Source organism: Canis aureus, chromosome 11 (genome assembly GCF_053574225.1).
Source record: "Canis aureus isolate CA01 chromosome 11, VMU_Caureus_v.1.0, whole genome shotgun sequence".
NCBI classification, from domain to species: Eukaryota; Metazoa; Chordata; class Mammalia; order Carnivora; family Canidae; genus Canis; species Canis aureus.
The window spans coordinates 22,734,137-22,751,936 of NC_135621.1; positions in this window are offsets into that span (position 1 = coordinate 22,734,137).

Below are 17,800 nucleotides of genomic sequence, written 5' to 3' on the forward strand. Positions count from 1 at the left end.
GGCCTCCTGACATCTTTCCAGTCTTCTGTGCCCGGCTAGCTCTCTCCTCCAGATTTACTTATGGTATTTATTTGCAAGTCAACATTCTGGTTTGTGTTGAGACTTGCAGAGTGGAATACACAATCCTACGTGAGGGCCTCATTTTCATCTTTGATGAATCCAGGGAGCAGGGTGTGGGTGGCTGCCTTGGGAGCCTACAGGAGCTACACCCAGTGGGGGCCGGGCTCACATGCCATCGGGCATCCGGGGGTGGGGGGAGCCCAGCCTGGGGGTTGGGGAGAGGCTCCCTCTGCCCAGGAGCCTGGGGTGTGCAGGAAAGGGAGCCGGCTGGGGGCAGAATGGAGGCTGAGTTACACACGTGTGCGAAGGCAATCCCTGGAAAAATCTCTAGAAGGTGACGGCGACGTGGGGCAGGACACCAGACCAGCAGCCTGGCAGGCAGGCGGCGGTCTGTGGCGGCTGGTGGGGAACACTGACCCGGAGGTGCGGACTTAAACCCATCACTTCATTTCTCCAGGTGGAAGCAAGTGGTAGTGCTGAGTTTAATTTTATTTTTAAATTTTTTTAATTTTGTAAAAGTTTTAAATAATTTTTTTAGATTTTATTTATTTATTCCTGAGAGACACACACAAACACAGAGAGGCAGAGACACAGGCAGAGAGAGAAGCAGGCTCCCTGCAGGGAGCCCGATGCAGGACTCAATCTCGGGACCCTGGGATCACGAACTGAGCCGAAGGCAGATGCTCAAGCTGAGCCACCCAGGCGCCCCTGAGTTTAATTTTAAAACCACTCCCCACCCCACCCAGAAAACACTCTCTACACACTCCTGTGATGGCTAAGTGGGTGCCCAGGACAGTACTTTCCAAACAGGACCCCAGTGCCGGTTTCCTCGGACAAGTGAGGCAGGCTCTGGGCTCCTGCAGAGTTGCTGGAAAGTTCCCTTGGTCCCGAGTCCCTGGTGTGTGGCCCTCAGGCCTCTGGCTTCACCGGAGGGAGTGTCTCCACTAGAAGCCCAGTACCTTGGCTTCTGTCCTCACGTGCACTTCCCCACCAAGGTCAAGGCCCAAACTCTCCAGACTGGCAAACAGCCTGAGGGCAAAAGTGGCTGCTACACACTGACCGCCCCCTCTCCGTTCCTGCTCCTCCCCCACCCCCCCCAACTTGGCCTGGAGGTTCTCCACTCTTTGGGCCACTTTTAGAGGTTTTTAACATCCTCTGTAAGCGATTTCTTAAATACAAAATATTTTACTTATTTCTAGAGAGAGAGCGGGTCCTAATAACCTAGTCTGCATTTAAGCGGACACAGAACCTTGAATCGTTCTTTCAATCACTGGTGACACTTATTTGTCTTCTGGTTCAGATGTGAAGGCGGGGACCTGGCCGCCCCTGATGCCGTGTGCCCACACCTTGCCTGGCATGGGGGCAGGGGTCACTTGGTAATCAGGGATTGTTGAGCATGTCCCTTAAGAGCCGTGCTGGTCCCAACGGTTCACTCTCTTCCTTCCTGGGCAGAGGGTTGGGGGCCGAGCCCCCTCCCTGCCTGGCTGCCTAGAGAGGGCGTGTGTGACACACCGCCGGCCGGGCACAGGGCACTTGGTACTCAGCACTTCCCAGCCTCAAGCAGGCCTGCAGGCGGCTGTTCCCCTCTCGGCTCCCAGCTGTGGAAACTGAGGCTTGAACAGCTGAGCCGCCCCCTGAGACGCAAACCTGGGAGCTCCAGGCCCGGCCCCCCTGCCCAACGGCTCACGTGTCCTTGCTTTTTCCACTGCGCCCACCACTCCCCTCCCGGGCGCTGTGACCTTGGACGGCCAGACCGCCCAGCGTCCATTCCTGACTGTAAACTGAGAGGCTGGGCGGGCTGATCTCAAGGGGCCCTGCCAGCTGGGGACTCTGAGTTGTACTTGGGGGCGTGACTGGGACATGCCCCAGGAGCCAGCTGCCAGTGCCCACGAGGGACGCATTTTTTCCTGCCCTGCTGGGGGAAAGCGGACACATGACTCTCTGGGCTGAGCACTTGCAGTGAATTATGATCAGTGGGGCTCGTGCTCCGTGCTCTGGAAATGTGTTCAGGACCAATCTCCAGGCCTGGTATCAACGGAGCTCGTGGCCTGGGGGGAATCAGCTCCCCTTTTCTGCTAGAAACTCCCGGGCCAAGGCAGGTCAGCAGAAAGAGCCACCTACCTCTGCCTTCTGCAAAGAGGGAGTAGACGGGCTGCTCTGTGTCCTGTCCCCATCACATCCCAGGGAAGGGACCCTGCCTGTGGCCCCCCCACCTTCCAGTGCTCTTCTAGAGGCTCCTCCAGTCACTTACTGCTTTGGTCTAAAAATAGGCTCTGGCTTCTTGTGGGAACAGAAGAGGTGATAGGTCCTGCCCTAGATGAAGAGGTCATGGATGGGGTGTGCTTGGGCAGGTGAACAGGACAGCGGGCAGCCGGGGTGGCTGCCCCACATGTCCCCACCAGGCTCCGCGTGGGAGGGAACCAGGCGGCCAGGTCCCACCCAGACCTGGGCCTCCTTGCCCAGTCGCCTCTGACCCCTTTGGAAGGGACCCCGAAAGGTCAGCCTGTGGCCGGGCAGAGAGGGGTGGCTCTTGGTAGGACCTGAGATCCAACTGGAGCTTTCTGGGCTGAGGGAAAGGGCAGGACCCCATGGAATCCTCGGGCCTCTGGCTTCACCCCCGGGACCGGATACATGCCTTGTGGGTGACACAGGGCTCACCCTGAGAGGCTCCATGTTCCCAACACCCTTTGGTTCAGGGCGACAAAGTCATGCTGAGAGTCTGAGCTCCGGTCCCACCTCTGCAGGGGGAAAGTGGCTCATGCCCTGGGCCCTCAGCGTCTGGGCTTCCTGGTGGGGGCTCCTGAGGCTGCCCCGGGGGGCACTGCCAGAGTCAGAGGTCGTGAAGATCTAAGCGGCCCCGGCAGGAGGCCCCAACCCTGACTCCTCCCCCATCGGCTGGCTCGGCCCTTTCCATGGGTCCTCCTGTCTCACTTTCCCTACCTGCCAGCTGCTAGCCACCAGGCTCTGTCCCACCCCTGCCAGGGCTTGCCCAGGGTCACATCCCCATCTCTCTCTCCAGCCTCTCCAGTTGCAATCTGATGTGTCACACTAGCTTTCCCTAGTGTGGCCAGGGCACCACCTCTTCCAGGAAGTCCTCCCTGATCTCCCCTGCCCCTGCGGCACTGTTTCCTCCTCTGGGCTCCATCAGCCTGAGCGCCTCTGCTCATCTTCCTGGGTCATACCTGTCTGTCCACTAGTCCATCTCCACCAGACTGGAAGCTTCCTGGGAGTTAGGATCCTATCTGAGGTTATTAATACAAACAACAACAGAAATGATGATACAAAAAATAAAAAAAAAAGAAATGATGATACAAAAAAATTACCCCTTTTTCAGGTTTCTTACCTCCTACACATTTAGATTTCACAACACCCAGCTATTTTGTGCATAAAGCTCTCTAGTGATTGTGTTTCTCCACACTGTAGTGATATCTTAGAGGGAAATATAGCACATACATGCTCTGTAGTTTTGCTTGTATTTTTTTAAGATTTATTTTTATTTATTTATGATAGACAGAGAGAGAGAGAGAGAGAGAGAGAGAGAGGCAGAGACACAGGCAGAGGGAGAAGCAGGTTCCATGCCGGGAGCCCGATGCGGGACTCAATCCCGGGACTCCAGGATCGCGCCCTGGACCAAAGGCAGGTGCTTGTTTTTATTACGATGTGCATGCTACTTACTGCATTTGAACACACTTTTAGTTTGTTTTACGTAGTAATTTTTTTGTTTTATTTTACAATACAAGTAACATAGAATTTCCCATTATGAAGTATACGGTTCGCTGTGTGACCATTACCATGGTCCGTCTCCTTGGCTCTTGCCCAGCTGAACCTCTGTCCCACTAAATGCTACCCCCCACACACACATCCTCTTTGGGATTTTCAGTTGCTGTAAGAGATTTAGGAACACTTGGTGGAATCAGAATGAGATATGTAGCTTGGATAGCATCCCATCAAACGTTAACGTCCCACTGTGAAGCACCGTGGTGGTTGTGTAGGATGGCCATGCTCAAAGATTTGGGTTTCATGACTCCTTTGTACTCTTAAAACTTATTGAGAACTCCAGGACACCTGGGTGGCTCAACGGCTAAGTGTCTGCCTTCAGCCCAAGGTGTGATCCCGGGGTCCTGGGATCGAGTCCAGCATTGGGCTCCCTGCGTGGAGCCTGCTTCTCCCTCTGCTGTGTCTCTGCCTCTCTCTCTCTCTGTCTCATGAATAAATAAATAAAATTAAAAAAAAAGATTTTTAACTTAATCACCCCTGCGAAGTCCCTTTTGTCACATAAGGTAACTTATTCACGTTCTGGGTATTGGGACGTGGACATCTTGCAGGGGCTGGGCGGTTGTTTTATGCCACCACAGTGGTCAAAAGCATGGCCACTGGAACAGACTGACTCTGCCATTTGTGGTGCGACAGGTGAATCACTTCGCCTCTCTGTGCCTCAGTCTCCCCATCGTAAAGAGGGAATACTGATAGTCCTGCCTCATCAGGCGGTTGGAAGAATCAGTGAGGTGGGGCGGGGCTCGAGAAGTGCCGGGTGGAGGCTTCCATCTGTGTGGCCCTCGGGATGCCCAGGGGTCGTCAGGCTTTACTGCATGTGGGCCTGGGGACAGGGGCCTTGGCGGCCCCTTTGCAGCCCAGCAACCCCGTCTTGACATGTCTCCAGGCAGCCTCCTACCACCCCGCTCCTGGGTGGGTGGTGCATATGCCGCCCTGGACGGGAGGCCAGCCTGTGCCCAGAGCCCACGTGCCCAGCCTCCGGAGGAGCTTCCCGGGCCCTGGGCCTCCTCGTGTGGGTGGCACTGCAACCACAAGCCCCAGGGACATGTCCCGGCTCAACACCCCTCTCCCCATTATGCAGGCGAGGAGATGGAGGCCCAGAGCGGGACCAGCCAGCTGAGGAGGTCTCGCTGTGGCCGGGCCCCCACTGCCTGGCTCACTGCTGTTTCCACCATACCTTCTGGCAAACGCCGCATGATGTGGGTCGTGGCAATGTTTCTGGAACCTCCAAGTAGCTGAGGGGGGCCTGAGCCCCTAGGACTGAGCACCTGTCTGTCACCCCTTCCTGAATGCAGTGTTTGTTGCACACGCAGACGGGGCTTGGGTTCAGCCTGGCGGTGGGGGGTGGGGGCTGGGAGCTGGGGCGCGCCCACCTCAGTACCACCAGGCCTTTCCTTGGATTTCACAGATTTACAGGAAAGAGACTTGAGTTTCCTGCAGTGTCGTGTCCTCCAATTCAGGGAGGTCAGAGGCTCTGAATGTGCGCTCATTGGATAATGAGTCATCCATTGGTCAACTGGTTGACTAGAGATGGAAGCTGAATCTCTCCCCACTGCCTCTCTCAAAGCTTCCATTTGTCTCTGTTAACGTATAAATGGAAGGGGTTTTTATTTCAAAACAATAACAAGAGCCTTGGCCTCTGCTGTGTGACCTGAGGGTACCTGCCCCCCCAGGGTGGGCACAGCCAGCCCCCAGCTGCTGGTCGAGCTGCCCCTGGAAGCCAGGCGGTGCACCTGAGGGAGCTCATCCAGCTGGGGCGAGCTGAGAGCCCCCCAATGTGTGTATATGTGTGTGTGCATGTGCATGCAAGTGGCCGTGCACACGCATGTGCCACCTGGGGGACTGTGTGGCGCATACCTGAGTGCAAACATGCACGTGAGTGTCTGCGTGTGTGCATGTGCATCCGTATGCACGCAAGCCCGTCTGCATGAGCAGACACACACGTGTGCACGTGTGTGTTTGCCTCTGTGGGAGCTCCGGTCAGTGGGCCTGTGCACGGATTCGTGTGAGGTGTGCATTCACACCCATGTGTGTGAGCCCGTTTGTGCACATTCACGTCTTTGTGTGTGCACACCGGGGGGTGCTCCATGCACTGGCAGGGGCGGTGCTGGGGGAGGTCGAGGCGGGGCGGAGGTGGGCGCCGTCCTGCCCTCCGCTCCCCGGGGCCCCTCACATCAGAAGCCCTCGTTCCCGCTCTGCAAAGCCAAAGTCGGCGCGGCAGGAAGCTTCTAGGCCCGGGCTGCCAGCACCTTTGACCATCTCTGTTGCTCATTTCCCAGCTTCCCACTTGAGGGCACCTTGCCTGCGGCTCCCTGGTTTCTGGCCCATTCTAGGAGCGGCTGCCACGCGGTCCCGGGAGAGCTCCATCCTCCAGCTGCACAGGGAAGCGTCCCCAGCAGCGAGAGTGCCAGGTGCGGCCGCTCCAGGCCAGCCTCTGGGGGATGCCCTGCGCTGGTGACGAGCCCCCCCACCCTGGGCACCGAGCTCACGCCTGGCCCTTCCCCCCCGCCACCACCACCCAGCTCCGGGGGGCTGCTTTTGAAGGCCCCGCCGCAATGCGAACAGAACAGCCCTGAGTTTCTCTATCATTTGCTTCACCGGAAACAAAGCCAGAATTGTAAGCGCTTTGTGGGAAAGGGCAGCAGCTTGTGCGGCACAAAGAATTTATTTTTTCCCTCCTGCTCTGAGCCCTATCCGCAGGCCCGTGGCTGCTGGGAACGGGGAAGCTCCTTCTGGGAGAAGGCTGGGGCAGGTGGTGGGGGTGGTGCCTTGGGGGCGTCTGTTCTGTCCTCAGAGGCCAAGTGGGCGCTCACGCAAACCCCAGCACCCCCGCCGGGGGGTTCAACATCCCCAAACCCCGCTGCCCCTGCACAGGCCCCGGCCCCAGCCGGGCTGCTCAGGAGTGCCTCTCATCACCTCCTCGTCTTGCTGAGCCACCGGCAGCCCCCCGACCCGCACCCCTCCTCTGAAAGCACCTCTGATCCATCTCTGCTGTCTAACCTGTTCTGGAATCTTCTGTGTTGCGCAGGAAACAGTCTGTTCTCACCCTGACGTGCCGCCCCGGGGCAGGGGGCAGGAGGTGGCATGCAGGGGATTGAGAGGGCAGGGGGCACCCGGGGAGGAGGAGGGCCAGAAGGAGGGTGACCCCGAGGAGACGAGAGGATAGCCGGGCAGGGAGGAGCCCACGAAGGCTTGGTCCCCACGTGAAGCTGGGAGCTGGGGTCAGGAAAGGTCACCCTGGGAGGAACTTTCCAGGTGGAGGAGACAGTGCTATGAGGCCTGGGGCCTGTGCGAGGCTGGCAGCCACCGGGCAGGGCAGGGGCAGGTTTGGGCTTTACAGAGCTCAGGTGAGGACCGTCAGGGAGCAGGGCGCCTGACGCGGGGGACAAGAGGCAGGGAGGGCACTCTGGACAGAGCAGGCGGCAAAGGGCCAGGGGAGGAAGGCCCAGAGCGGGCTGCAGGAGAGCCAGCCCCTTCAGTCCCCACAGGCCCTACGCATGGTGCCAGGGCCTCAAGCTGCAGGTAGGGACACAGGCAGAGGGGCCACAGCGCTGGGATTAGAGGGGGGCTCCCGGGCAGCCCCTCTGCCTCCCACCCACCCTGGAGAGCTGGGGGTGTCCTGGGCTCATGTGACCCCCTAGCTACCCCACACCTGGGGCCCCAGTCTGACAGCCAACACAGCCCGGGGCTGGCCCAGTCCTGAGAGCCGCGACCTACCACGCAGGAGAGGGTTTGGCATGGGCAAGGAGTCCTGGCTGCCGGCCCTGGCCGGCCCTGACCTTGACCTGCCCTTTGGACTCATGTGGCCATGTCACACAGACACCGAGTGAGGCCCTAGGCCCGGTGGCTCCAGGGAAGGCTGTTCCCGTAACAGTCTGCCCGCATGACCTCCCCACCCCACTGCTCCCCTGACCCCGAGCATCTCCAGCCCCCCAGCCAGGCCCTGGCCGGCAGCCAGCTGTTGGCCAAACGGCTCCACCACGAGGCCGGGTCTGTGGTGTGTGTGCCCCCAGGGCTGTGAGAGGCCCAGGTCCTCCTGACCCACCCTCACCTCCAGCCTCCCCAGGTGCCCGGGACCCCCCAGCCGCAGTCAGATAGAGGGCTACTGCTCACAGCACCACCCAGCACAGACCAATGTCAACCCAGCACAGAGAATGCCAACTACAAGTTGAAACCCCAGGTCGGTCCTGGTTGGAGGTCAACAGACCGAGGTGTGGAGCCCCTCTGAGGGGGAACACTCGGTGCACCCCCTCCCCGTGTGCAGCCCCAGAGGTCAGGGCAGAGGGTGTGTAAATGTCGCTGTCCTGAGAGGGTGGCTGCCGACCACCAGGCCACCCACGGGTCTGGATCCTGCTGCCGGGCCAGAGGCCTCGGGTGCCAGACACACACAGGCCAGATGCTGACGGGCACCCCCAGCTCAGGCACCTTGGCCTAGCTTCCCAGCCTGCCTGGAGCTGGTCGTGGGTGTGAAAGCATGACCCAGAAGCCACACGAAGATGCTTCTGGCATGGGCCCTATCCTGGCCACCCTGCCCACTGGGGCCACTTCACACCCTCAGCTCCTGTCATGGGCCATGCCTCCTAGATTCGGGACCTGGTCCTGGCCCCCAAAACCACAGTCATGCTGAACAGCAACTTCTAGAAGCATCTAAGCCCCAAATCACGTACCCCTGCAGTTCCAACGGGCCTGTCCTAGGACCTTTGCACTTTTGCTCCCACTGTCCTCTCTGCCTGAAGCACCCTCCATCCCAATACTAGAGGCGCTCATCCTCCAAGAGGCTTCCCTGGACCCCAGCAGAGGGGAAGCCGTGCCCTGCACCCCCTGGTGAAAGGTTAGTCCCCGAAGCCGGCCCCCACGCCAGGCACGGGAAGCTGCTGGCTGGCCGGCTGGCCGGTGGTCTGGGCCGTGGGGTGGGGGCGCAGCCCCTTCAGAGCCAGGTCTGCAGGCCCGGGGAGCAGCGGGAAGGAGGATGAAGCCACAGGGCCCCACAGCACCTGGGGCCGGGGGAGGGGAGCGGGGGACTGCGGCTGGACCCTGCCAAGCGCCACGGGCCGGGGCTCCCCCTAGCGGCCGGGCCCTGCCTGGAGCAACCCCCCCAACCCCACCAGCTCCCATGGCCTCCCAGCAGCTGCAAGGCCACCAGCACTTCCAAAACACACACCTGATCTGTAACGAACCTGTAAAGCCTTCACTCGCTCCCCATGGCCCTCCAGGACCCCAGGGCCTTCACGGCCTCCCCACTCAGCTCTCACCTCCAGGCCCCGGGCCTGCCAGGTGTCCCCTCACCTGTGGACACCACCCGCTTCTATCTTGGCTCTTTGTCCCTGAAGACTCGGGTCACATCACCTCCTCCAGGAAGCCTTCCAGACTCCCAAGCCAGTAAGGGCACGCCTCCCACGGCCCCTGTGTGCTCTCCGCAGCCGCTCTCTCCCTGTGAGAGGTAGTGTCTCCCAGATAGAGCTGCACTGTCCCGGTTCGGGCTGGACAGACAGACAGACTGTCTTGCTCCGGGGGTGGCGTGGAGTACGGAGGCTCACATCCATCCGGAGGCCGGAAGCATTGGCTGTGAGTGACCCAGCGTGACCTCAGGGGCTGCTCCTCCCTAGCTTCAGGCTCTTGACCTGTGACACGGGAGCCGTCTCCGCGGCGCGTGGGGGTCGCAGGTGCTTCCAACCACCCCCCCCCCCCCCCCCGCACCGTGTGACCTTGGGGTGACCTCGCCTCACCTCCTGGCTGTGAAAACACCCAGAGCCTGAGAGCAAGGGGGCTGACTAGGGGCAGGAGCACCTAGCTCCCTGGGCCGAGTAGCTGGGACAAGGTGGGCCCTGGGGGAGTGGGGATGACCGGTCAGGAGCCAGCAGACCCGCTTCCGGCCATCGCCTGCCCATCTGCCCTGTGAAGCTCACCGGGCCCCGGAGCTGACTGCCCCTCAAGACCCTCCTGCGGGGCTGGGTCCTGCCCCTGTTGCCAGGCCTGGGTGTCCGCCTAGCAGCCCAGCTGGGCCTGGAGCTGACCGCAGAGATAGCACAGGGGGGGCCTGCCCCAGGGGAGAGTGGGAGGGCGCAACCACGAGGCTTCCCGGGTGCTCTTCCCAGCTGCAGGCGGGCTCAGAGCCCCTCTAGCTGGGCAGGGTCTGGGTGACACTCGACCATGTGGACAGGTGGCCATCGGGGATGAGCGCACCTCATGGGGCCCAGGGCGCCCCCCATTCCCCGTGGCTTGGTTTTCCCCCCGTCCCTTTCCCTGCTCCACTGACTGAGGAATTTGTCCACCAAGCACCTCCTTGGCCCCGTCTAAGGGGCCCCATATGGTCCAGCCGATTCCAGGATGGGCCAGTCCCTGCCAGGGGGTCGGAGGGGACAGGGAATACGGTGCGGGGGGCACGAGGGGAAGGGAAAGGAGCCACACGTGTGGTCTGGGGCCAGAGACCCCGGCGACTTAGCACTGAGGGACAAGGGACACGTGGGGCTTGTCCCCAGTAGCTGATGCACAGAAGCGTCACTGGGCCACCTTGCGCTGGGCTGTGGCTGGTCACTGTAGCCGAGGCACCCCACCTACTCCCGTCACCCCCACCAGGCCTCCCCGAGTGCACGTGGGCTGGGGGCCTGGCTGAGAGTTCCCACTCACCCTGGGGCTGCCACTGGGGAGCCTCGGGGGCCTGGGAGGGCTGCTGCCCGCGGCTCCCAGCCTTCTAAGGCTGTGGTCAGGGAGGTGGGACAGCGTGGAGAGCCAGGGGTGGGCATGGGGGGGCCCTCCGCAGCTGGGTGCCCGGCCTCCCCACCCTTGCTTTGGGCCCGACCCAGACCTGTGCTCAGGGAGCTGCTCAGAGACGGCTGTGCCACCGCTGGAAGTGCTTGGGAGGATGGGGGCACGGCACGGTGGCCACTAGCCCAGCCTGGGGGTGGGAGAGCGCCCCAAAGGGCCTTAGGTCCCCACTGTATGGGGACAAGCAAAAGGGGAGGGCCGGCTGGGCGGGGCTCTCCCCAGGGGGGCTGCTGGGCTAACGGCAGGGGTCGGGGTGCTGGGGAGCTGGCGGTCGGGTGTGGCCCGAGGGCACAACATGGGATGGTGGCCCAGGCAGGGGACTGGTCACAGGGAAGCAGTGACCACCGTGCAAGAGGGCTGAGGGCCACGGGGGACACGGGAGCAGGGGAGCCGGCTTTCTCCCTGGAAAGTCTCCTGCAGGCCTAGCCAGGGGAGAGGCCGGAGCCTGGGGGTGGGGAGGGCTGTGGGGCAGCCAAGTGGGGGTGCTCCTCAGGGGGCCTGCGGGCCGCAGTCTGGGGGACAGGATGAGGTGTGGGGCAGCACCGGGGCCACCCGCCTGCATCACTCACCAGGGTCCTCCAGGCTCAGGCCCCCCGCAGGCCTGCAGGAGCTCTGTGTCATGTTCTCAGAGTCGGCCTCAAGTCTGGGGCCGGGGATCCCCCACATGATCCACCCTAGCTGGAGGTGTCACTTTGGGTCACCCCAGTGTCCTCATTTGCCCAGTGGGTGCTGTCCAGCCCATGGGGGGGGTCACACGGGCTGTCCAGGGCCCAGTACAGGGGGCCGGAGTGGCAGGGTAGGCAGGGAGTGCCACCAGCCCGTGCCGGGGAGGCCCCCTGGAGGAGGCAGCTGGGGCTGGGAGATAGAGGGGAAGCAGGCCACGGCCCAGGGGCACCACGAGGCCAGAGTCAGGGAGGAGTGGACATTGGCTTCTGGAGGACCAGGACCTCACCTCCTCCTCCTGGGGCCCTCCACCTCTTTCGCAGCAGCAGAACACACAGAGCTCCTGCCCACCTCTGGGCCTCTCTTCTTTCCTTCCCTCGATGAACTCCTACTCATCCTTCAAAGCCCAACAAAAATGTCCCCTCATGGGTCTGTCTATCTGACAGAAGCCCTGAATGCCAACTTTGTGTGGGCCCAGGACACAAGGGGAAAGGGCTCGAGCTCGGGGGCACCGCCTTCCCGCGTGGACTTCACGTCGGGGCCGGGCTGATTAGCACCTGTCCTTGTGGGTCCCACCCTCTGGGACTCCCCAGGGTGGCACTCAGGATGGCAGCACGGAGATGCCGAGTTTGAAGGTGGGGGAGTAGGGAGGGGCAAAGGGAGGTGCTTCGGAGCAGGGAGGGGAGCCCCGGGCCAGGCTCTGGGCACCCCGTCCCCCAGCAGGCAGGTGTGCGGGCTGACGCCATGGGGCCTCTGCTGGCTCCTCCTGGGCTCAGCCTGCTTGCCGCCCCCCGGGGATCAGAGAAGAACGAAGAGATTTCCCGAGGAGGGTCGGGGAGTGGGATGGGGGTGCGGCCTTCTCTGCCTTGTCAGGAGGAGCCTGCCCGAGAGGGGTGTTACGGGGAAGAAGGCAGGCGGCACAAAAGGGCAGCGTCCTCAAGACACCCTTTGACCCAACCATGCCTGACGCTGGACCAGCTCCTGGACTTTTGGTTGCCTCAGCCTATAAACCCCCCTGGGCCTACACCAGTTTGGCTTGGGTTTCTTTTTCTTTTTTTAAAGATTTTATTTATTTATTCACAAGAGACACAGAGGGAGAGGCAGGGACACAGGCAGAGGGAGAAGCAGGCTCCCTGCAGGGAGCCCAATGGGGGGACTCGATCCCAGGACTCCGGGGTCATGACCTGAGTCGAAGGCAGACGCTCCACCCCTAAGCCCCCCAGGTACCCCTTGGCTTGGGTTTCTATCACCTGAAACTACAGCTTCCTGATTCATTCTGAGACTGGTTCTAGGAACGACCTGCCCTTTCGGGCATCAGTGGTCCCCAGTGCCCACAGAGGGTTCCTCAGCCTTCCTTTACATCAGCGCACCATGTAGCGACTCCCCAGAGGCCCCCATAACCTACACATATGATCAGAGTGTGAGGGCGGGGCCCCTCATCCCTTTCCCTGCTCTGTAGCTAGCAGACTCCTATGCATCCTATAAAACCCAACTCAGGACTTCCCTGCCCGGAGAAGCCACCGTGAACCCTCCTCCACTGAGCCCTGCTGTTTCTCCTGGGCCTGCAAAGCCCCCGCAGCCCTTCCCCCAAGCCTGTTGTGTGGCTGCTGCCCGACCCAGGTCTGTCTCCCCGCCGGAGAGAACTGCATGAAGGACAGTTTGGACAGTGGCACCAGCAAGGTGGTGAGCGTCCTGTTCGGGCACGTCTGCAGTTGAGGCCGCCCTGGACCGTGAACTGCTCCCGCCGCCCCCTCCCAGCCATCCGTAGTGCCCGGTGCAGGACCAGGGAATGTCTGGGTACAAGACTGCTGCCAGGAAGGCTCCCCAGAGGTGGAGAGGCCGGACCCTGGCCTCTGGGGCAGCTGGTTGAGGCAAAACCAGGCCTGCCCGTGTTTGTGCAAGTACACCCACGGCCCCAGGCACCATGTGCGTCTGCCAGGCTGTGGGACCTTGGGCAGACTTCTCATCATTAAGAAGTGTGTGTTGGGGAGACGGACACCCACAAAAGGGTCGGATGACACGGCAGTGCCAGGCTTGTGGCAACAGAGGCTGGGGGTATAATGGAAGGCTCAGGGGACGGGGACGGGGAGAAGAAGCAGGAGGGGTGTGCTCGGCAGCCCCGTGAGAAGGGGCTGGGCACCATGCACTCCAGGGTGGCAGGGGCCACTGTGGCCGCAGGCAGGGGGTCAGCCTTGCTGCAAGTGAGCTCCCAGGTGGGACGTCACCAGGTGACGTCTGGCCCCCCTCTGGGAGGCAGGCCCCGTGTTGGGCAGGACGGTGGTCTGGCCTCAGCCTCCCCCAGAACTGCCGGGCCCAGGCCCAGTGAGGTCACATAACCTATGGCCTCGGCCTCCCCCCAGGACCACCAGGCCCAGGCCCAGTGAGGTCACACAGCCCGTGGCCTCAGCCTCCCCCGAGGACACTGGGCCCAGGCCCAGTGAGGTCACACAGCCCGTGGCCTCAGCCTCCCCCCAGGACACTGGGCGCGGGCCCAGTGAGGTCACACAGCCCATGGCCTCGGCCTCCCCTCAGGACCTCCGGGCCCAGTCCCAGTGAGGTTGCACAGCCTGTGACCTCCCCCAGGACTGCTGGGCCTGGACCCAGTGAGGTCACACAGCCCGTGGCCTCCACCTCCCCCCAGGACCGCAGGGCCCGGGCCCAGTGAGGTCACACAGCCCGCGGCCTCCCAGAGAAGGCTGCCCAGCTGAGCCCTGGCCTGGCCGTTAGGGTCTCTGGGAGCAGCTGAGCCCACCCGATGTGGCCCAGCTCCCATTCTGCTACCCTCACAGCCACCAGGCTCCCCCCAGGCCGGCAGCCGCCCCCGCCCCCGCCCACTGCCAATGGGGCAATCTCACCTGTCGGGCCACCTGGGCCTCACCGGGCCATGGGCCAGCTGGGCTGGAAGGGCCTCGGTCTCTCATGCGCACGTGTACCCAGCTCCTACCAGCTGCCAGGGGTGGCACTTGCCCAACTGCCCATGGCCATTCCCACACTCCCTGCCCACTATGCCACCGGTCTGTCCTGGTGAGTCTGCAACTTTGGGGGGTGGGCCTCTGTGAGGCTGAGGGATTTCTCAAGGATTCCCTTGGGATGGGGCTCCCAGAAGCCCTAGGGGGGCGCTGACTGCCCAGGGGCACCAAGCAGTGACCATGTAAGTAACGGCAATCAGTGTTCACTGCTCAGCATGTCCATGCTGGGCTCAAGGGACACAGAGGGGAAAGGGGGACCCATGTCCCCAAGACACTGCACTGTGTGACCCCAGACGTGATGCTGACGTCTCTGGGTCTCAGTGTCCCTGTCCCAGGCATGGAGATGGGAAATCTGATTCAGCCCCTGTTGTGGGATCAGATGAGACCACACCCCCGCCCCCGCTCCCCTGCCCCCCGCCTTGTGCCACCTGGCAGGTGGTGGATAACAGGGGCTTCCCTCCTAGACCTTTTCCTGCCATCTCAGACCCTGAGAGCTGTGACCTCGGGCCACAGGGCCTCCTGCGTGGAAGGGATGGCCAGCCTCACCCACCCAGGGCTAGCTTCTGGTCCATAGAGGGGGAAACTGAGGCTCAGTGATGTGGCCCGATGCCACATGTGGGGGTGAGTCCAGACAGACACGGGGCTGGGCTTCAGCCCTGGAGTCAGACCCCCCCAACCCCGCACAGTGCAGGGGAGGGGCAAAGGGTGGCGGTCCTTCTGGGGCTGGAAGGGGGGCCTCCTGCGTCCCTCCCTCCCCTGCCAGCCACCAGATCGCTGACCCCCCACCCCAAGGTGTTTGAGGGGAGAAGGGGCCCTGCCTCCCTTGGTGGTGGCCCGGCTGGTGCTGCCTCTGCCCCACGTCCATCCCAGCCCTGGTCCCACGTTGGTGATCCTACAGCCTCGTGGGCCTTGGGGCTTCAGGGACTGTGGCCTCCCCGATCCCCCCAACAGAAGCCAGGCCCCAGGGCCACCAGGCTAGCACCGCCCATCTCTGGCTCACGTGGCACGGTTTACTGGGACCGGGTGCCACCTGGTGGTCACCCCAGACGGCAGGCCGGACAGCGCCATCCCACAGAATCAAGTTCAGGCCCTGGTGGTTGTGCAAGCAGGGAACCGAGGCTCTGGGAGCGCTCCGGGAGGGACAGAGGCCCAGGCTCCCGACGGCAGGCCATGCCCGGGCCCCTGGCGGGGGTGGCGCTGGGTCACAGCGGCTGCAGGCCCGTGGGGACCCCAGCCTCGCCCGGCAGGGGCTTCAGGCGCAGGGGGTCTTGCACAGGCCCCAGCCAGTGGGTCTGGCCTGCGGCTCCGGCCAAGCCAAAGCCCTGCCCGCTGTCCCAGGCAGCCTCCCAGAGCCTGCTGCCCGCCACACCCTAGCGGGACACCGGCTCACCTGTGACCTCGAGTCCACAGGAGCGGGTCTGGGCGGCACAGGCCACCTCGCCTGGCTGCCCCCTGGTACTTCACGGTCTGCCTCAGCCAGAGACACGTGGCGGCTTCCCCTCCTCGGGGTGAAGGCCTCGCCTGAGCACAGAAGCACCTGGAACTGGGGGTTCCGGCCCTGAGCCTGCCCGGGGCCCCTCAGAACACTACGGCTCACTGGCTCTAAACCCCATCCCAGCCCCCTCCCACCCCCCAGCCTGGTCCCTGGGGAGCCTGCTGCTGTTCACAGGCCGGGCCTGATGCCCGTGGGAACGCGTGGGAGCTCGGCTTCTGACCCCGAGGGCCCAGGGCGAGTGAGCAAGGAAGCCTGAGGGCCTCTTGGATGCCCCTTGGGCAGGACACTTAGGGAGCGGGGCAGGAGGGGGGTGGTGTATAGGCCTGGCCTCCAGCCCACGCGGGGTCCCCAAGTCCTCACACGTGGCATGTCCTCACCCTCACCTGCTCCGGGCCTGTTCCCAGCCTGGCCCCTCTCAGTGACTGCCCGCCTGTCAACAGCCGAGGCTGAGGCCACCCGGTCCCCCTCCAGGTCCATCGCATGGTGTCACCTCCCAGTGGTTCTCCCAAGGTGCCCCTTGGTCGCCACAATGGTCCAAGTGTATCTGCTCTGGCCTGAGCCTGGTGGCTGCCACCTCTTGGGGCCCTCTCTCCTCTCGGTGGCCACAGGGAGATGCAGAGTTGCCGGGCCAGGTTGGGCTACAGCTCGCTGTGGTGGCCCCTGTTCTGGGGAACGGCCACTGGCGTGACTTGACCGGCTTGGTGGGTGTGGTAAGGCCTGAGAAACTGTGGGTTAAACTAAGTCTAAGAGCCTGTGTCCTCCATGCAGGCCTTGTCAGAGCCTTCAGGAGCTCCCCAATTCCAAGAGAGGACACTGTTGGCAGCTGCTCTGGATGTACTTATGCAGGAAGCCCCCTGGGTCCATGTGCATCTCAAGGCCCTTTCAGGAGGCAGCCAGCTCCCTCCTCAGCCTGGGTCCCCGGGGTCCCCAGGTGCTGCTCCCTGCCGCCCACCTGCCCTACTCCTCTCCCACCATTCTCCCTTGTGGTGCTGGGCTCCACCCCAACAGACCATATGCTCACTCCAATTTGTTCCTTCACTTGGTGGGTCTTTATGGGGCACCAGCAGTGTGCCAGGCAACAGGCTAGGTGCTGGGGATCCTGCAGGGGTGAGAAACCATGAGTCCCTGGAGCCTCCGCCTGGGGGGCGGGGGTGGGGGTGGGGGCAGGAAGCCATAGAACATGGGGGTGGGGGCTGCTGAGAAAGCGGGAGCAGTCTGAGCTGGGAGCACACTGGACATCCCCCGGGCCTGGGTGTCCTCCCAGGAGCCCCAATGGTTTCCCCGAACAGCAGCGCTGGACAAGGCCGCAGTGGGGCCCTGATGGGTCAGGACGTCACGGAACAGGCACGATGGCACGGGCATCATTCAGGCGACAGCATGGCCCTGTCCCCTCCGGGCCCATCTCAGCCCCCCTGCTGCCCAGGATCCGACATGGCAACGGGGCTGCTCCCCACCCAGCCACCCTTCTAGAGAGAGAGAGGCCCAGCCCGGCACCTCCCCCGGCTCCACGGGGACTCCCCAGACCCCCAGGGCCCAGGCCGCTCTGGCCCTTCAGACCCTGCCCACTCCAGGAGGCAGCAACACCAGGGAGACCCAACTGGGCTAAGCAACACTGGGTGGCATTAGGGCCCCTCCTCCCTTCCTGCGGGGAGCCTGGCCCAGTGCCTGGGGACAGCCGTGGCCCGAACTCCACAGCTGCCTCGGAGCCCTGCACTTGGAGGGCGCCCGTGCCCCTCACAGGTCTGCTCGGGCTGTGGCTGTGCCAGCGCGGGGCGGGGGTGGTGATACTGAGGGCTCACAGTGCCCGGGAACGGGACCAGCTGTGTCACCTGGGGCTCGGCGACCTCGGCGAGCAGGCTGTGGGGGGGTAGCGCCTGGAGCCGGAGGGGCTGGCGGGGGCCAGAGGAGCAGGAGCATCCCCAGCCCGCCCCCCCACCCCCATTGACCTTGAACCTGCCGCTGCCACACAGGGCCCTGGAGGGGAGGGGAGCCCCTTCCCGGCAGCAGCCACGCTCTCCTGCCGCCACACGGTGTCGCTGCGGGGAAGCCGCGGTCCGAGGGGGGAAGGGGGGCA